At 45.3% G+C, this 17,237-nt stretch overlaps 1 long non-coding RNA gene across 1 annotated transcript; it reads left to right on the top strand.

Annotated features, from left to right (window-relative positions):
- Positions 1–524: 524 nt before the first annotated feature.
- LOC120883201 lies at positions 525–1,971 on the top strand. The gene is made up of 2 exons (XR_005725712.1): positions 525–904; positions 1,756–1,971. It is a non-coding gene; the product is annotated as an uncharacterized LOC120883201 (long non-coding RNA).
- The last annotated feature ends 15,266 nt before the right edge of the window (positions 1,972–17,237 follow it).

Genomic DNA, 17,237 nt, shown 5'->3' with positions numbered 1-17,237 from the left:
GGAGTTCACTCAGACTCATGTCCATCGAGTCGGTGATGCCCTCCAGCCATCTCATCCTCTGTCATCCCCTTCTCCGCCTGCCCCCAATCCCTCCCAGCATCAGAGTCTTTTCCAATGAGTCAACTCTTTGCATGAGGTGGCCAGAGTACTGGAGTTTCAGCTTCAGCATCATTCCCTCCAAAGAAATCCCACGGCTGATCTCCTTCAGAATGGCCTGGTTAGGTCTCCCATCTTCCATACATCTACACTTCCTGAGCTCTTAGGCCACTGATTCTTTATTCATACTTGTCTGAGCCACTCTAAGATTCTGGTTCAGCGTTAACAAGATGTCACTTTAAAATGGGTGAGCTGGGACTTCCCTGGCAGTCTGGTGCTTAGGTCCGATGGTTATAACTCTGAGCTTTCACTGCAAGGGGCAAATGTTTGATCCCTGGTCAGGGAAGTTCCACCTGCTGCATGGTGAGGCAAAAAGAAAAAGAAAAAATCTAAAATGAGTGAGCTGGGGATTCCAGTGGTTAGGACTTGGTACTTTCACTGCCTTGGGTGCAGGTTTGATCCCTGGTCGGGGATCTAAGATCTCACAAGCTACATGGTGCTGCCAAAGGGAAGGGGGGTGGTGAGCCTAGCATCTTCCTGTACTCTATGAATCTTTCCTCTGTGTGTTCGTGTTCTTATTTCCAAAACATTAAAAATGCAAAGCTGGTTTTAGTCTTGTAGGGTGACGCCTTCGCTTTTGGTCTGTTTCTGGAGGAAATGCTGGAAACGTGCCTGAAAGGCCGTGCTGTTGTACCTGGGGCCGGAAATGCCAGGTCACAGCCCTTCCCGCAGATGCCTGGCCGTGCAGTGGAGGGTGGAAAAAATGTGTCCAAGGACTGATGGAATGAGATTCGTATTTCATGGCAAGGTGAGAAGAACTTAAATATAAAACCGCTCTCTGCCTGTCCGGGCCTCCTCCCTCTCCTTTTGTTTGTGTGTGCATTTATATTAACCAGACCTCCTTGGCCGATAACCTTCCTTAATCTCAACAAAGTTCACAGCTTTGTAGGAGATAACCTTCTTTCCTAGTCTTGTAAGGGGCCACGAGGACCCCTGACCCAGTACTCGCTCTGTAGTGTAATCTGGATTGTGTAAATTGTCTATAACACGTACAGCCCTCTGTCTCAAAAACTTGTATAACTTGACCTCTAACCGGCAGAACAGTCCTCAGAACTTTCTGAGAGGTTGTTTCCGTGTCCTAATCCTCGGTTTGGCTTTAGTAAAATGAATTTCGATTTCTTTTTAGACAGACTGATTAATTTTTTCTTTGACAGGACATTAGGATGTGAAATAAAATTCATATTCTATGGCAAGACAAGAAAAATTTAAACATAAAAGGTCTTCTCTGCCCTTGGGCCCCCTCTCTTCCCCTACTGTACGTGTGCCCGTCTGCCTTGTGCAGGGACCAAACCTCTACCATTCACAGAAATACCTGCTCAACCGTAAAGCACAATGTTCTCCCAGCCTTTCCTGGTAGCTCAGACGGGAAAGTGTCTGCCTACAATGTGGGATGCCCGGGTTCGATCCCTGGGTCGGAAAGATCCCCTGGAGAAGGAAATGGCAACCCACTCCAGTATTCTTGCTTGGAAAATCCCATGGACGGAGGAGCCTGGTAGGCTACAGTCCCTGGGGTCGCAAAGAGTCCTACACGACTAAGTACCTTCAGCCTCAACACAAGACAACGCCTTAAAAGATAACATTCCTTCCTGATCTTCCAAGGGCTCACATGACCCACCTCGATGGAGATTAGATCTGGATCGTGTACACTGTCAATAATACGTCGCTTTGATGCACCGTCCTCTGTCTCAAAAAGCTTATGTGAATTGCATCTTGACTTCTAATGAGCAGGACCATTCTTGGAGCTTTCTGAGAATCTCTTCCTGGACTATAATCCTCAAATTTGGCTTGAATAAAACTTTCCAATTCTTTCTTAGATCGACTGATTGTGTTTTTGTCTACATGGAGAAGGAACACCTAGCTGGCTGATGCTAAAGATATCCAAGCAACCAATACTATCATCCTCTCCCTTCTGAGAATCTGCAATCAAAGAAGATCCAGGCTTAGATTGCTGCAGAAAGAAGGGTTTATGACAGGAAAAACAAGGAATTTCCACCAGGCTATCAGGCACTGACATGACCTGCTAATAAGGCTTTATGGGATGATTAAAGTGGCAAAACTGGATAACATTCTGGGATGTTTTTCACACATCCCTTCCTAGAGGCAAGGGGCTGTGTGAAATTATGGACGATATGTGGGGTCTTTCAGCCTGTGCTTTTTTTTTACAGTAAGTATTTATTTGGCTGCATCGGGTTTTAGTCGCAGCACATGGGATCTTTCGTGGCAGTGCCCAGACTCTCTGGTTGTGGCTCATGGGCTTAGTTGCTCCTTGGCATGTGGGATCTTAGTTGGTTGATCAGGGATTGAATCCATGTCCCTCGCATTGCCAGGCAGCTTCTGAACCCAGCCTGCAGCTGATGGCTTCTGCAGGCCTCATGATGTGGTTGCAGAGTATCGTTTGCCTCCTCTTCATGCTTGGGTCCTCAAAATAGATGTCCCCACTTCGCTGTGTCCTGATATTCTTGGACCCTGCCTCCCTCCCACTGAGACTCTAGCTGGAGCCAAAAACTGGACCAGCTTCACTTATTTCCTGTCTGTCATAGGCAGATCTTTTTAAGTCCTTCTTAGAGAGAAAAGACAACTCCAAACTTCAATGTGGCTGGGTTGGAGACTTCCCTGGTGGTCCGGTGGTTAGGACTCCACGCTTCCACTTCAGGGGGCACAGGTTCGATTCTTGGTCAGGGTACCAGGATTCTGCATGTTGCACAGTGAGACCAATATATATATACATATATACCTGGCTGAGTTGAAAACAACTTCCCAGGTGGCACCAGTGGTAAAGAATCTGCCTGCCAGTGCAGGCGATGCAAGAGACGTGGGTTCGATCCCTGGGTGGGGGAAGATCTCCTGGAGTAGGAAATGGCAACCCACCCCAGTATTAAAACATTTTAGAGTTGAGACATGTGGTAAATCGAATGAATGATGGCCCCAATGGTTCTTCTGGACCCCTGCCTTTGTGACTTGGTAGCTCCTTCCATCAAGAGATGAAGTCTGTTGCCTGCGTCTCCACCTCCAGCCTTGTGATTTGCATTGACCAGGAGACTGGCAGAAGTGTCAGTGTGGCAGGACTAAGTTTAGGCTTCCAGAGGCCTTGAGCACTTCTGTTCTCTGGGAGCTCTGCCTCCACCAGAAACATCCAGGGCTGGCTGCTGGAGGACGAGAGACCAAGCAGAGGAGCGGTGAGTCCTTGCAGCCGAGATCATCCCAGAACTGCCAGCTGACCAGCCAGCTGACGCAGATGCACGAGAAAGCCTGGCCAAAATGAAACAAGACCAGAACCGCCCAGCTAAGCTCGGCCAAAACTGCTGATCTACAGAAGCTTAAGCTAAGCAGATGGTGGTTGCTTTAGGCCACTAAGTTTGGGGTTAGTTTATTCTGCAGCCTTATTTTGGCAACTGTTTACCATTTCAGGAGAAGATAAGGCTTCCCTGGTGGCTCAGATGGTAAAGAACCTGCTTGCAATGTGGGAGACCCAAGTTTGATCCCTGGGTTGGGAAGATCAACTGGGGAAGGGCATGGCAACCCACTCCAGTAATCGTGCCTGGAGAATCCCATGGACAGAAGAGCCTGGTTGGTTACAGTCCATGGGGGTCACAAAAGAGTTGGACACGGCTGAGTGACTAACACTTTCACTTTCAGGAGAAGACAAAGAAATGGTTCTGATCATTAGAGCTACGATTCCCACATTTATACCACCAGCCATGTCTTCTGCCTTGAATTTCAGACCCATATATCCAACCACCTACCCAGCAATAGCACCCTCACAGCCTCCTGTAGCCACAGCCTCCCCTATCTCAACAAATGAACAACTTCATCTTTCCAGTGGTTCAGCCTGAAACCTTGGCTTCATCTTTGACTTTTCTTTCTTTCACATTCTACATCCAGTTTATTAGCAAATCCTAGGGACTCTACCTTCAAAACATATCCGGAACCTGTCTGCTTTTCATTACCTCTGTGGTTACCGGCTTGATCCAAGCTCTTGACTGGATAACTAACCTTAGGAGCCTGCTAACTGACTTCCCTGCTTCCAAACCGACCAATCTACAGTTTAATCTTAACACCTGATCTTTCTAGAACAACTCGGATCATCCTCTTGTTTGCTTAAAATCCTCCGGTGGCTTCACAAATCTCCCCGAGTAAAAAGCCAACGTGTTTACAGTGTCCTAGGAGTCCTTCATGAGCTGTTCCCTCAGTAGGTTTTCTTTCTTTTGGCATGCAGCATCCTAGTTCCCTGACGGGGATCGAACCTGCGCCCCGTACAGTGGAAGCACGGAGTCCTAACCACTGAACCGCCAACTACTCAACTACTGTTTCTTGATTTTTTGGTTCCAGAGTTTAGATACTATCTTCTGACTTCCTTCTTGGAAGATGAGGATTGAGTTTTCTTGCTGCCCCCCGCTCCTATCTGACCTCCGTCTTTACTCCCTCTCTACCCTCCCATACAATTATCTCACAGTTTAGTTACATTAACAATCATGAGGGGCTTCCCTGGTGGTCCAATCATGCTCCCAATGCAGGGGACCCAGGTTTGAGCCCTTGTTGAGGAAGTGGATCTTGCATGCCACAACCAAGATCTAGGGCAGCCAAAAAGAAAAAGCAAAAACCAAATCATGATATGGCTATGTATTTTTTCCAAATGGAGCCATATAATAACATTCCTTTAACTTTTGCTGGAGTTAGGAATTCTCATATTCCTTGCTGCTTTGCTTTCTAGGAGGTCATCCCTAATACATCCTTTAAGCTCTCTGCAAGAAATGTAAACTTCCTCTCAAAACTCGAAGTGCTCCAGGACCTACTAGGCCCACTTTTTTTTTTTCCCCCTGGGAGGGCTCCCTCGTGGAGTCTGTTTCCTTCCTGCTCCAGTCCAGACCAGTGTCCATACCTGTTGCCTGTGGTCACGTGGAGACCTCTCCCCTCAGCCTGGATTCCCTTCACTACACACCTAAATTCTGTCTTGGAGAAGTAGCTCTCTTATGGCTTATTGGGAGGTTACTTTTTTTTTGAGACTTTACTTGTATAAAATACCTTTATTTCGAAGGGTACTCTCCTCTCACATTTGATGATTGATAATTTGGCTAAGTATGGGCTTCTAGACTGGGAAGAATCTGACATCAGTCAGACTTTTGACATTGTCCAGAAAGCCACTGTCTTCTAGATTCCAGTGTTCCAACTGAGAAGTCGCCATTCTAATCGTCACTTCTTTGCATGTCAACTGCTGCTTCTCCTCTCTTGCAGTTTTTAGGATCTTCTCTTTGTTCTTGGTGTTCTGAATTTCCTCGGTAAGTGTCTCTGTACGTGACTGACACTTAATCATTTTAACTTGCATATGTTTTTAATTTCTTAGGGATTTTCTTGAAAAAAAAAAGTGTTTTTCCGTTCACTTTCTCAGTTCTCACTTTCTGAATTTTTTTATTATTCAAACATTAGGTCTCCTGGGCATGCTTCTTGGGGGGTGAGATTTAGCATAGTCTGATGTCCAACAGCTAACAGTGCCACCAAGGAAGCCAGTTCACATACAAGGTGTCAGCTGGCTGTGCCATGATAGCTGCACATGCCTAGCTCAGCGCATCTAATTCAGGCCTCAAATGTGAAGAGACCAGCCCGTTAGTATGTGGCTGGGTGTTGGGAGTCTGCAGGTAACACTGGGGCGAGCGGTGAAAAAAGCACACAGAAGCTTTTTACAACATCAGTTAGGGAGCATCAAATACCTTTCTCATATTTGTACCATCTTTTATGGATTGAAATGGTTTTTTACACACGTGTTATAATTTCACATAACATGGGTCAGAATCTCAAAATCTTAGCTGCCCCTACAGAGTAGAGAGCCTGGACCCGGGCAGGCTAGGAGACCCGAGTCACGGCGTTCCAGTCTTCAAGATCATCTGCTCCCTGTGTTACAAGGATTGCCTTTTTTTTTTTTTTTAACTGATTGTCGTTTTGCCCTGGGAATGTGTCTGGACCCCCGTGTCTCAGCGTGTTCTGTGCAGTCCCAGTAGCTGTGTATGTCGGTGAAGGCGCAGAGGCCTGGAGGAGGGTGTCTTTTATTATATAACGACATGGTGCATGGTCAGGCACACAGCCCAAAACCTGTCACCCATCCCACATGCGAGTTATTACACAGCGACGCTCCCCTGCAGTGCCTTGCTACATTAGCCTTTCCTTCTCTTTCTTAGATTTCTTTAAAACATTTCCCTTGTGTATAAACAATTTCTTTTAAAAATCTGAAAGTAGCTATAACCTTCCAGGTTATAGGAGAAAGTTAGCATTAGAAAAACAAAACTTCAATTCCCCCCCCACCATTATTTTGTTCTTCATTTATTTAATAGCAGCTGAGACTTTAATCTGAATATAGTACAAGGTCCTGGGTGCATGGCAAGAGTCTGAAGCCTATAACACATCATTAAATTGCCACTTTAAGTCCCGCTCACCCTTGCTGCTCATACTCCTTCCACGTTTCCACACCTTGGGCAAATCACAGCTTTCATAATAGCCAACCTTTAATCAGTGTGTGGATGGTCTCTCTCCCTCTCTCCTTTCCCCAATAATCTAGTGTAAACTATCAAACAAAAATCTTGGTTTGCATTGTTCTGACTCTAGGCCAGTGCTGCCCAAATATCTCAGGTAAAAGGCTGATTTCTTTACATTTCCAATCTGTCGTAAGCCAGTAACTTTGTAAAATATAATCAACATGAATTCATAGAAAAGTGAATTAAAAAACTGAAAGGAAAAACACTCCTGTGTCTCTTTTACACTCAGTACTCCACTTCTGATACTCTTGCTGCTAGATGTGTGTAGGTTTTTCCTCTCTCTAAACAATTTTGCAACACCAGTTGGACCATTCAACCCATTTCTGACACTGTCTACCTGGAGAAAACATCAGATTCTAAAGGTTGAGGGCTCAGTCCTACAAGGTTGCTCCCCCCACCACTTTGGATGCCAAGCACTGGTGCAGGTCACTGATTGGCTATAAATCAGAGGCTCCATCACCACCATCCGGCTTTGGGTTTAATTTGCTAGAGCAGCACATAGACCTCAGGAGAATATTTTGCTCTCTCAGATTACCAGTTTGTTATAAAAAGATATATAGTCAGTGCTCCATAACCACAGTTTCTGCATGCAAGAAAGGAAAAAGAATCCAGAAAGTTCCAAAAAGTAAAACTTGAATTTGTAGCATGCTGGCTACTATTTAGATGGCATTTACATTGTTTTAAGTATTATAAGTGATCCAGAGATGGTTTAAAGTATATGGGAGGGGACCATCCCTGGTGGTCCAGTGGCTAAGACTCCCCACTTTCAGTTCAAAAGGCCTGGGTTGTGGAACTGGATCCCACATGCCACAACAGAAGGGTTTGCACACCAGAACTAAAGCTCCCACATGCCACAGTGAAGATCTGAAGATCCCAGGGGCCAAATAAATAAGTAAATAAATATTTAAATATATATCTTTCAAAAAATTAAACATGGGAGGATGTGTGTAGGTTATATACAAATACAGGCCATTTTACATAAGGGGCTTGAGCATCCATGGCTTTTGGTATTCACTGAGATCCTGGTACCCATCCCCCTACGTTACCAAGGAAGTCTGTCATTTGGGAACAGCTGGATGGAAGAGACCTCTAAGGCAAAGTATGTGGGAAAGGGCACAGAGCGACCATGCCGTCTTCCGGGGCCACCACCTCCCAGCGAGTGGATGTGTTCCCAACCTGGAAGCTTCTGGAATCTCTGTCATTTTGGGCTTTTATGGAGGTTTTACTACATAGGCATAATTGATGGTGTCCCTGGCCACTGGCGACTGAACTCAACCTCCTTCTATCCCTGGTGGTTCCTGGTGGTCTGGGGATGAAGAGCATGAGCTACTCCATCTTGTAAAATAACTCCATTTTACAAAGGTACCGGGCAAACAGACTTAGACTTTGGATATTGCCTAAACTTGCCCCACTGTGCATGAGCCAATCAGCCCTTAGGTTAAACCTCCTGACTTTAAGTTCAAGAATTTGTGATTTACCTTGGAAGTAATGATTTACCTTTGTGACTTACCTTGGAAGTCATGCTCTACCGTGGAAGTAAAAAACCAATCAGAAATCCACACACAATCCTATAGAAGAGGGTAACCAATCAGTAGTCCTTCAGCCTGAACACCCCCTTTGTTACCCTTTCACCTGAATATTCCCTATATAAGCAGCGTAACCCAAAACTCGGGGCTCCTCTCCTTAGCCGCTGCGTCGGTAACCTAGCTCGAGCTTGGTAATAAAAACTCTCTTGCTTTTGCATCGGATACCGGCTCCCTGGTGGTCATTGGGAGATTTCGCGACTTGGGCATAACAGGGGTGAGGGGTGGGGGCAGGCTGAAAGTTCCAACACTCTAACTGCGTCTCTTCCCAACACCCGCTCATCCCTCCTCCCCGAGCTGCAGCTAGCCCCCATCCTGTGAAACTTTACAGAAGTCATGCACATTACTATAAAGTCAGGTGCGGTTGAAATCTACTTATAATGAATACCAGAAACAGTTCAGGAATTCCCTGTCGGTCCAGCGGTTAGGAGGCCCGCACTTTCGCTGCTGAGGACGCGGGTTCAATATCTGGTGGGGGAAACCAAGATCCCTCAAGTCCTGCAGGGCGGCCAAGGCCAAAACAACAGCTGCTGCTGCTGCTGCTGCTGCTGCTAAGTCACTTCAGTCGTGTCCGACTCTGTGTGACCCCATAGACGGCAGCCCATGAAGCTCCCCGGTCCCCGGGATTCTCCAGGCAAGAACACTGGAGTGGGTTGCCATTTCCTTCTCCAGTGCATGAAAGTGAAAAGTGAAAGTGAAGTCGCCCAGTCGTGTCCGACTCTTAGCGACCCCATGGACTGCAGCCCACCAGGCTCCTCCATCCATGGGATGTTCCAGGCAAGAGTACTGGAGTGGGGTGCCACAGCAGCAAAACCCAAAACTCAGTTCACCTGTATCCTCTGGAGCTATTTTGGGAGCTGTTGAACAAAAGCTGCCCCTAAAGCTCTCATCTCTTAGGAAATCACAAAGGTTCAAGAAGCTGTTCGTGGAACCTGTGGTTTGGAGCCCTCTCCCCTCTGCCCGCAGATCATCCTGGAGAAAGTTCCAAGACCGGGGCTCAGAACCACACCCACGGCGCTGGAAGAGCAGCGCTTCTGTCCGAGGACCCGGCGGCCGTGGGAAATGCCTTTGCCACAGACCCCACGATCCGCGCCCCCCGGCCTTTGCCTCCTCCCCGCCCCTCGATGCCACGCCAGCGCCCCTTCGGCCCGAAGATTCCGGAGCTGGACCCTCGTCCCGAATGCGCGTTTCTCCGCTGAGTGCTAGGACGTCAGGGAGGGAGATGGAGACGGAGACGGAGGGCGCGGCGCGGTCCCCAGCTGGCTCTGCGCCACTGCTTTTAAGAGGAAGACAAATTCTCAGGAGACGCCCCGACCTTTTAGCTTCTCCTATACTGCCTTTTCCTAGCAGAATGTGTTCGAACTTGTCCAGATTTTTAAAAAGGCAGCCGTCAGCATTACCCGCCTTCTCTTCCTTCTCCAGCCCATTTTCCGGGCACTCTGACCAGCACTGGCCATCTCTGATTACAGAGTGCGGGCCGCCGCAGCTGCTGTCATTGTATAATTCAAATGGCTGTTCTCTTCGGCTCAGGAGAACGGAAATGAACAGACAATTGGGCTTGCAGTTGAACCGCCCTGCCTGACTCTCCCCTCTCCCAAGTCCGCGGATGCTGGGAGATGTGGCCTGGAGCGGGCGCCTGCTGCGCGGCGGCGGCTCTGAGGTGTGTTGAAGCTTCGCGGAGTCCCTGCTGGTAGCGGTTCAGGGTAATAAAAAAGAAGAGAAGATCAGAAGGAAAACCACCATGAAGAGCACCTTTTTGATATAGTCAAGTTGCCTTCGGAACCAAAACTAAAGCAGACATTTTTATGGCCTGGTGGAGAAGAGCCTGGTCTTGGCCTGTTGCTTAGCAACAGTAGAGTTATAAAGTGTTAATAAAAAACCATTAAGGTGAACATTTACAAAAGGCAGGTGGTACACAGTAAATGGATGCCGCTCATCTCATAATTGAAAGGCCTAAAGGCTAAGTGAAGAAAGAGAAGTAGTTTTTGCTTCCAAATACATCTTTGCAGAAAGCTACCTAAACTTCCTTTGGAAATGAGTGGGAATGGAGCTGTTGGTACATTAAGTTCAGTCTAATTCTGTCCTCAATTTATGGTGTGGGCATTCTAAGATGATCAAAGTGGTTAGCGTGTTTATTATGAATTTGTTCTTTCCCAACATATTAAGTATCACTGTGCAAAGCACATGGTCCTCACCACGGAATTGTCTTTACTTATGTAAAGCTCTTCATATCAATATCTGTTATCACCCTTTTGTATCTTCTGATTATATTTTGCCCATATTTTTCCTACCCTTTCATCAGAAAAGGCAAAAGCAGGAAAAATAATGACTTGGTAAGGGTGTAGGGTGGGGAGGGTAAACAAACTGATAGTTAATATCTGAAATCTTGCACCAGGTGCTTCTGAAACCAGAAAGCATGAAATATAAGAGAAGTTGAGTCAACCACTGCTATTCTAGCACTCGGGAAAAATTTAATCAATTTTGCAACCACTTCTCCAAGACTTCCCAGGAGACAGACTGGGCAATAGGATTGTTATGATTTTATTACAATTTGTACAGCCAATAACCATAACCCATTAGTTTCACCATGAAGGTATAGATAAATGTGGGAAGGAATGAGAAATGTCTGCAACAGGTTTAAAAAAAACAAAAGGATGGAAGTAAGATTTTTATCTATGTGGTAAAATCACACTTCCAGCTGCTGTATACATAATCTATGTATCAAAAATGGGTTAAATTCACTCCTATGTGGCCAAGGTGCTTAAAAATAAAGGGCCCAGGGGCTTCCCCGGTGGTCCTGTGGTTAAGAGCCTGCCTTGCAACGGAGGGGACAAGGGTTCAATCCCTGGTTGGGGAAGATCCCACATGCCACGAGGCAACTAAGCCCCTGCGGCACGATTATTGAGCCTGTGCTCTAGAGCCTGGGAACTGCAGCTGCTGAGCCCTGAAGCCCTAAAGCCCGTGCTCCGCAACGAGGAGCCACTGCTGTAAGAAGCCCACACATCTGCCCACAGTGGGGTGAGAGTAGCCCCCACTCTCTGCAACTAAAGAAAGCCCACGCACAGCAAGGAAGACCCAGTGCAGCCAGAAATAAGTCAGTAAATATTGAAAAATAGAAATAAAGGGCTCCGAAAAGTCTGGGTGGTACAGTTTGTCAGAAGGCCACCAGAGGGCACCCAAGCTTGCTTCCTACCAAACTGCAAGCTGCAGTTTAAAACACAGCTTCAGCCCATGATGGTTGAACACTGAGGGTCTCCTTCCTGGAAAGTGGCTTGGTCCTTCCTGGAAAGTGGCTTGGGAAAGCAGGGCTGATAACCCTAGAACCATCAGTAGGAACTGGAAGATGACTGGGCTCACTGGTGGACGAGAACCTCTGGACCTTGTTCTCAGCTATGGTTTGCTGTCAAGCAGTAGGAATTTCGCCAACCCCCCCACCTCTCCAGTTGTCTACCTCCAAGGATTCTTACAGCAATGGTGAACAATGACTATCCCAGGAAAGGTGTAATTACAGCCTAGTGAATAGATAAGTATGAATGAGGAGATGTGTACATTCACAGAGAAGAACAATGAGTGAAACCAACTCTACCTAATCAGGAGAACTTTGCCACATGTTCTAAAAGTTAAGAGTTTTTAATAAATACAAGGGTTCCTTTTATTTTCAAATACATATCAGAATTTTCTTCATCTTGTTTACTGTGACTCACTGTATTATCTAGTGCTGTGTTATAAATAACCCCCAAATTTAGTGTTTTAAAACAACAATAAATGTTTGTTATCTTGCAGTTTCTATAGGTTAAGAATTCAGATTCGACTGAGACAGCTGTAGCTTGGGGGCTCTCTCATGAGACTGTTGTTGTCAAGATATGAGTTGAGTCAGCAATCATCTGAATGTCTGACTGGGCTGGAAGATCCACTTCCAAGCAGCTCACTCTCTTGGCTGTGGGTGGGAAGCCTTAATTCCTTGCCCTGTGGACCTTGTCACAGGGCTATCTGAGTGCCCCAGTAGGCTGTTGGGCTTCCCCGGTGGCTCAGATGGTAAAGAATCCACCTGCAATGCGGGAGACCTGGGTTCAATCTCTGGGTTGGGAAGATCCCCTGGAGAAGGGAAAGGCTACCCACTCCAGTATTCTGGCCTAGAGAATTCCATGGGCTGTACAGTCCATGGGGTGGCAAAGAGTCGGACATGACTGAGCGACTTTCACTTTCAATAGGCATCTAGTTTTCCCCACAGTGAGATCCAGCAGAAAGTAAGGGAGAAGTCACGCTATGTTTTGTGGTCGAGCTTTGGAAGTCATACACTATTATTTCCTCAACACTCTAAAGATTATACAAGTCAGTCCTATTCAGTGTGGGAGGGGACTGACTACCTACCCAAGAGTGTGAATACCAGGAGGTCACAGGAGAGCCTCTCGGAGGCTGACTACCACTCACTTTGTTTCCAAAATGCACATTTAAACAGCTTTTCAAATGCACATTTACATGTTTAATGTTAATGTTCTTGTTTTTAAGATGTATGCTTAAATCGATTTTTAAAGGTAAACCAGTTTATTTTCCTATGAGTACAAAGACCTCTCCTTTGTGGATCAAAAAACAGTTTCGAGAGAGGTGTGTGTTGGGTGTGTATGTGTGTCACACACATACACATATATAGACACACATGTATGTATACACATACATAGGACATATATATCTATAGGATATATAGTTAATATACACAGAAACACAGGAGATATATATATATATTTCACAACTGTAAAAACTGACATATTAGGGAGAACTTTTCTACCTTCTAGTTGAGAATGCTCTCGTTGATTTCTGCATGCAGACTGTCTAGAAAATGACAAGTTACATTAAACAATAAAATTCAATAAGCTCATTCAGGGAGTTACTGGTTCACTTTGCTTCATAATAAACAATCCCAAGACTTTTCTTCTATTACCTGACGCTGGTCATCCCTAAATGGTTCCTGGAATGAGCCTTATTTTCTCTTTTCACAGACAAGGGCTCTAAGGCAGAGAGAGTCTAAGTAACCTCAGAATTGGAGGATGGCTGAGAACTCAGTTCTAATTTACGGTAACCTTGGATGACACTGGGCTTCCCCCGTGGCTCAGCTGGTAAAGAATCCACCCGCAATGCGGGAGACCTGGGTTCGATCCCTGGGTTGGGAAGATCCCCTGGAGAAGGGAAAGGCTAACCACTCCAGTATTCTGCCCTGGAGAATTCCATGGACTGTTACGGTCCACGGGGTTGCAAAGAGTCAGACACGACTGAGCGACTTCCACTCACGCAGCAAAGCACCTCCACTTCTGTCCAGAGCAGAGGCAGTGCCCAGGCATCAGAGAGCTCTGCCATGGGCCCCGGAGCACTGTGGTGCCGCCACAATTCCGGCAGAGTCGTCCTCAGCTTCAGAGGACGTGCCTAAGTGCGATGCCCTCTGCATTTTCAGTGGGAGAGGGCCTGAAAGGGTAATGGCAAGTCAAGAGCCTTTCTTCTTGTCAAGAAAGTCAAGTTTAACAAACATCCCGGGAATCTGGCTGTTTCTCTTGAGGATAAAGAGTAAGGCTGAATAGAGGCTAAAAAGCAAAGTGAGACTCTCTCAACACTAAGATCCTCCAATATCTGTATAAGACCAGAACAAAGATCCATCTGTGGGGGAGGGGTGTAAGCCAAGCTCCACCAAAACCAATCGCCTCTCGTGGTTAGGAGCATATGACTTTTGGGGTTAGAGAGACTTGAATTTAATTCTCCCTTCACTTCACATTGGCTGCGAGACCCTGGATGTTTTATTTAACCTCTCTAAGGCTAAATGTATCCCTCTGAAACACTGAGATAATATTTACTTTCCTGGGTAGTTGTGATCTGTCTGAAACATAACATGACATTACATAGGATTTTTTCTAAAAAAAAAAACTGAATAAACTCTGGGGAACATCAGGGCAGTGAGAACATGTGCTGCCCCATATTTAGGTTCTCCACATGCTGGCATTTCAGGATCCCCAGAACCACGGCCAGGTCTCCACCTGCTTGCCACAAAGGGCAGTCTGTTAGCCAAAAGATCCTGTCCACATACACAGAGCTCCTACCAAACATGCAATTCCCTTGTTCAAAAAAATGTGAACCAATAAGCAGTCATGATTAGGAAAATCTTCAGCACAAAAGAGAAAGACATAGTTCACAACAAACAGAAAACAGACAGAATTCAGGGGACAGAAAAGAACAACAATACCCTCTAATCAGCATCCTAAGAGAAAGCCACAAAGGGGAGCCCCTGTGAAAGAAGAAGATGCTAAGAAATACGAAAAATCGCCAGTTTTTATTTTTTATTTTAAAATTTTATTTTAACTGGAGGCTAATTACAATATTCAGAGTTTTTAGAGATGGAAAGACTGTGATTAAAAAATCTTATCCTGAAGGATTGGAAAATAAAGATGAGGGAATCTTCCAGGTGGTCCAGTGGCTAAGACTCCCCACTCACAATGAAAGGGGCCTGGGTTCAACCCCTGGTCGGGGAGCTAGATTCCACAGTCTGCAACTAAAAGATCCTGCATGCCACAACTAAGACCCAGTGCAGCCGAATGAATAATTATATGTGTATTTTTAAAAAAGGCAATGTAGGAAATTGAGAGAAATGGTTAAACCCTTAAAGAATCAATCTAGGAATCAACCTCTAATAGTAGATCAAAAAAGAGAACAGAGAAAATGGAGGAAATGAAATTAGCAAAGAAATATAACAGATATATTAAAGGGACATCAGTCAAACTGAATGCAGTATCAAGTGTTGAGTTCAGTAAACATAAAAAAATTAAAAAAACCCATCTTGGGCCACATCAAGTATTTCAGTATATCAGCTATGAATTGTCAGATGTGTCCTAGTACAGGTGACATTTAGTGAAATGCCAGAAAACTGAAGATAAAGGAAAATAAAAAGCTTCAATAAGGAAAAATATGACTATTAGTCCCAGGAACTCTAATATGTGCCAGGAATTCTTCTAAGCACTCCTCCTCTTCAATCCTTACAACAGCCCTCTGAGTAGGTATTATGATCGGTCCTATTCCACAGACAAGGACGCTGAGATCACCTGGGCAGCAAACGGTAACAGAGCTGGGGCTGGAAGTCAGGCAGTCTCGATCTGGAGCGCTGTGCCCTCCTAACCTACACACACACTGCGTACTGTTTGCTACCAAGTGTTCACCTACGAGGAAATATATGCCGCCTTTTCCAGCAATACTGGATGCTAAAGTGAAATGCCGCAATGTGTTACTGTTTCTGAAGAAAATGACTTCAACCTGGACTTCTATCCCCAGCCGAATGGCCAATGAAGCAGGAGGGAGAGTAAAGGCATTTTCAGATATTTCAGACTGAGAACACTTACTTCCTTTATATTCTTTGTTAGGAAGCTGCTTGAGGATGAAAACAACAAAAAGTGATGAGAACTCCCAGGGGGGCAGCAGGATAATCTAGTTTGGAGAAAGATGACTGATGGTTCCAGATGGGAAAGAGGAACTCTACGGAATTATCAGCATGACTGAAAACTTGAAAACACTTGAGGGTAAAGACAGAGAGAAGAACAAACGGCAATTTTAAATTCTAGGAAAACAAAAAGCTGTAGAAGTCATGGTCTAGATAAAAAGAGACTGAGAAGAAGGAGGTGGGGACGGTCTAGGGACTTCTTGCTTTCCCTATAAGTTCTCTATGCTAGCTGATCTCTTAGCAACACACACACACAGTGACTTGATGTCAACGGTTGTTCAATTGCTAAGTCATGTTCGACTCTTTGCAACCCCATGAACTGTAACCTTCCAGGCTCTTCTGTCCGTGGAATTTTCCATGCAAGAATACTGGAGTAGGTTGCCATTTCCTTCTTTCCAACTCAGGGATCGAACCTGAGTCTCCTTCACTGGTAGGTGGATTCCTTACCACTAGCACCAACTGAGAAGCCCTCCTCCTAAAGACGCTAGTCCCTTATTCAGGGATGGTGCCTCCTAAAAGAGGTTTGGTCACATAACACAAGGATCGGTGGGCTAGGATGTTCAGTGAAGAACTGTTTATACAGCAAAGCAGAAACCCAAATGCAGTGAAGATAACGTGTGCTGCAGGTAAGACGTGACACAGCCAAATAAATCAATCCATAAAACATTTAAAAAAAATGAAACACAAGCCTGGGAACACCTAAAAAGGCAAAATATTTAAATAACTTATCATAAATCCTATGAGGCTTATCATAAATACATCCCTATAAATCCTATGAGGCTGTGAAAAGGAGGCTGAGCTTTAGAAGCTAATATGGAAAGATGCCCATTGTATATTAAGTAAAAAAAGGCAACTTGCAGAAGACTATGTATGCTATGAGTCTATTTGTGTATATAAGTAGACATATAATATATGTATACATACACACTGCAAAGTATACTTTTGTAAGTACATTTGAAAAAAGTTAGTAAAATAAACTTCCTCAGGCCTCTCACTTTTGTCATCAACTTCTCTGCATGAAGGAGGGAGTCAGGGAAGCAAGCAGGCCAGGTTAAAGGTCAGAGAGGAAAGGTAAGAAAAGGCCAGGAAGGGCTGGGGGGTGAGCCAAGAAGAACTGGCAGATGGGGCTTCCCTGGTGGCTCAGTGGTCAATGATCCACCTTGCAACGCAGGGGATGTGGCTTCAGTCCCTGGGTGGAGATCTCCTGCAGGAGGAAATGGCAACCCACTCCAGTATTCTTGCCTGGGAAATTCCTTGGACAGAGGAGTTTGGTGGGCTATAGTCCATGGGGTCCCAAAGAGTGGAACTCAACTTACAGGCTAAGCAACAACAACCATTTATTTCATAGACAGTCTTTTTTTCTGCCTCTTTTACCTGTTTCTATACTTTCTCAACTTTCTACGAGGGACATGTTTTCTTTAATTATAGTTGATTCACAAGACTTAAAATAGTTTCAAGTGCATAGCACACTGATTCAATATTTTTATAGATTATATTGCACCT

This window comes from Oryx dammah, unplaced genomic scaffold (assembly GCF_014754425.2).
Source record: "Oryx dammah isolate SB20612 unplaced genomic scaffold, SCBI_Odam_1.1 HiC_scaffold_24, whole genome shotgun sequence".
Taxonomy (NCBI): Eukaryota; Metazoa; Chordata; class Mammalia; order Artiodactyla; family Bovidae; genus Oryx; species Oryx dammah.
The sequence above is the reverse complement of the archived record's forward strand: the minus strand, read 5'-3'. Positions and strand labels throughout refer to the sequence as shown.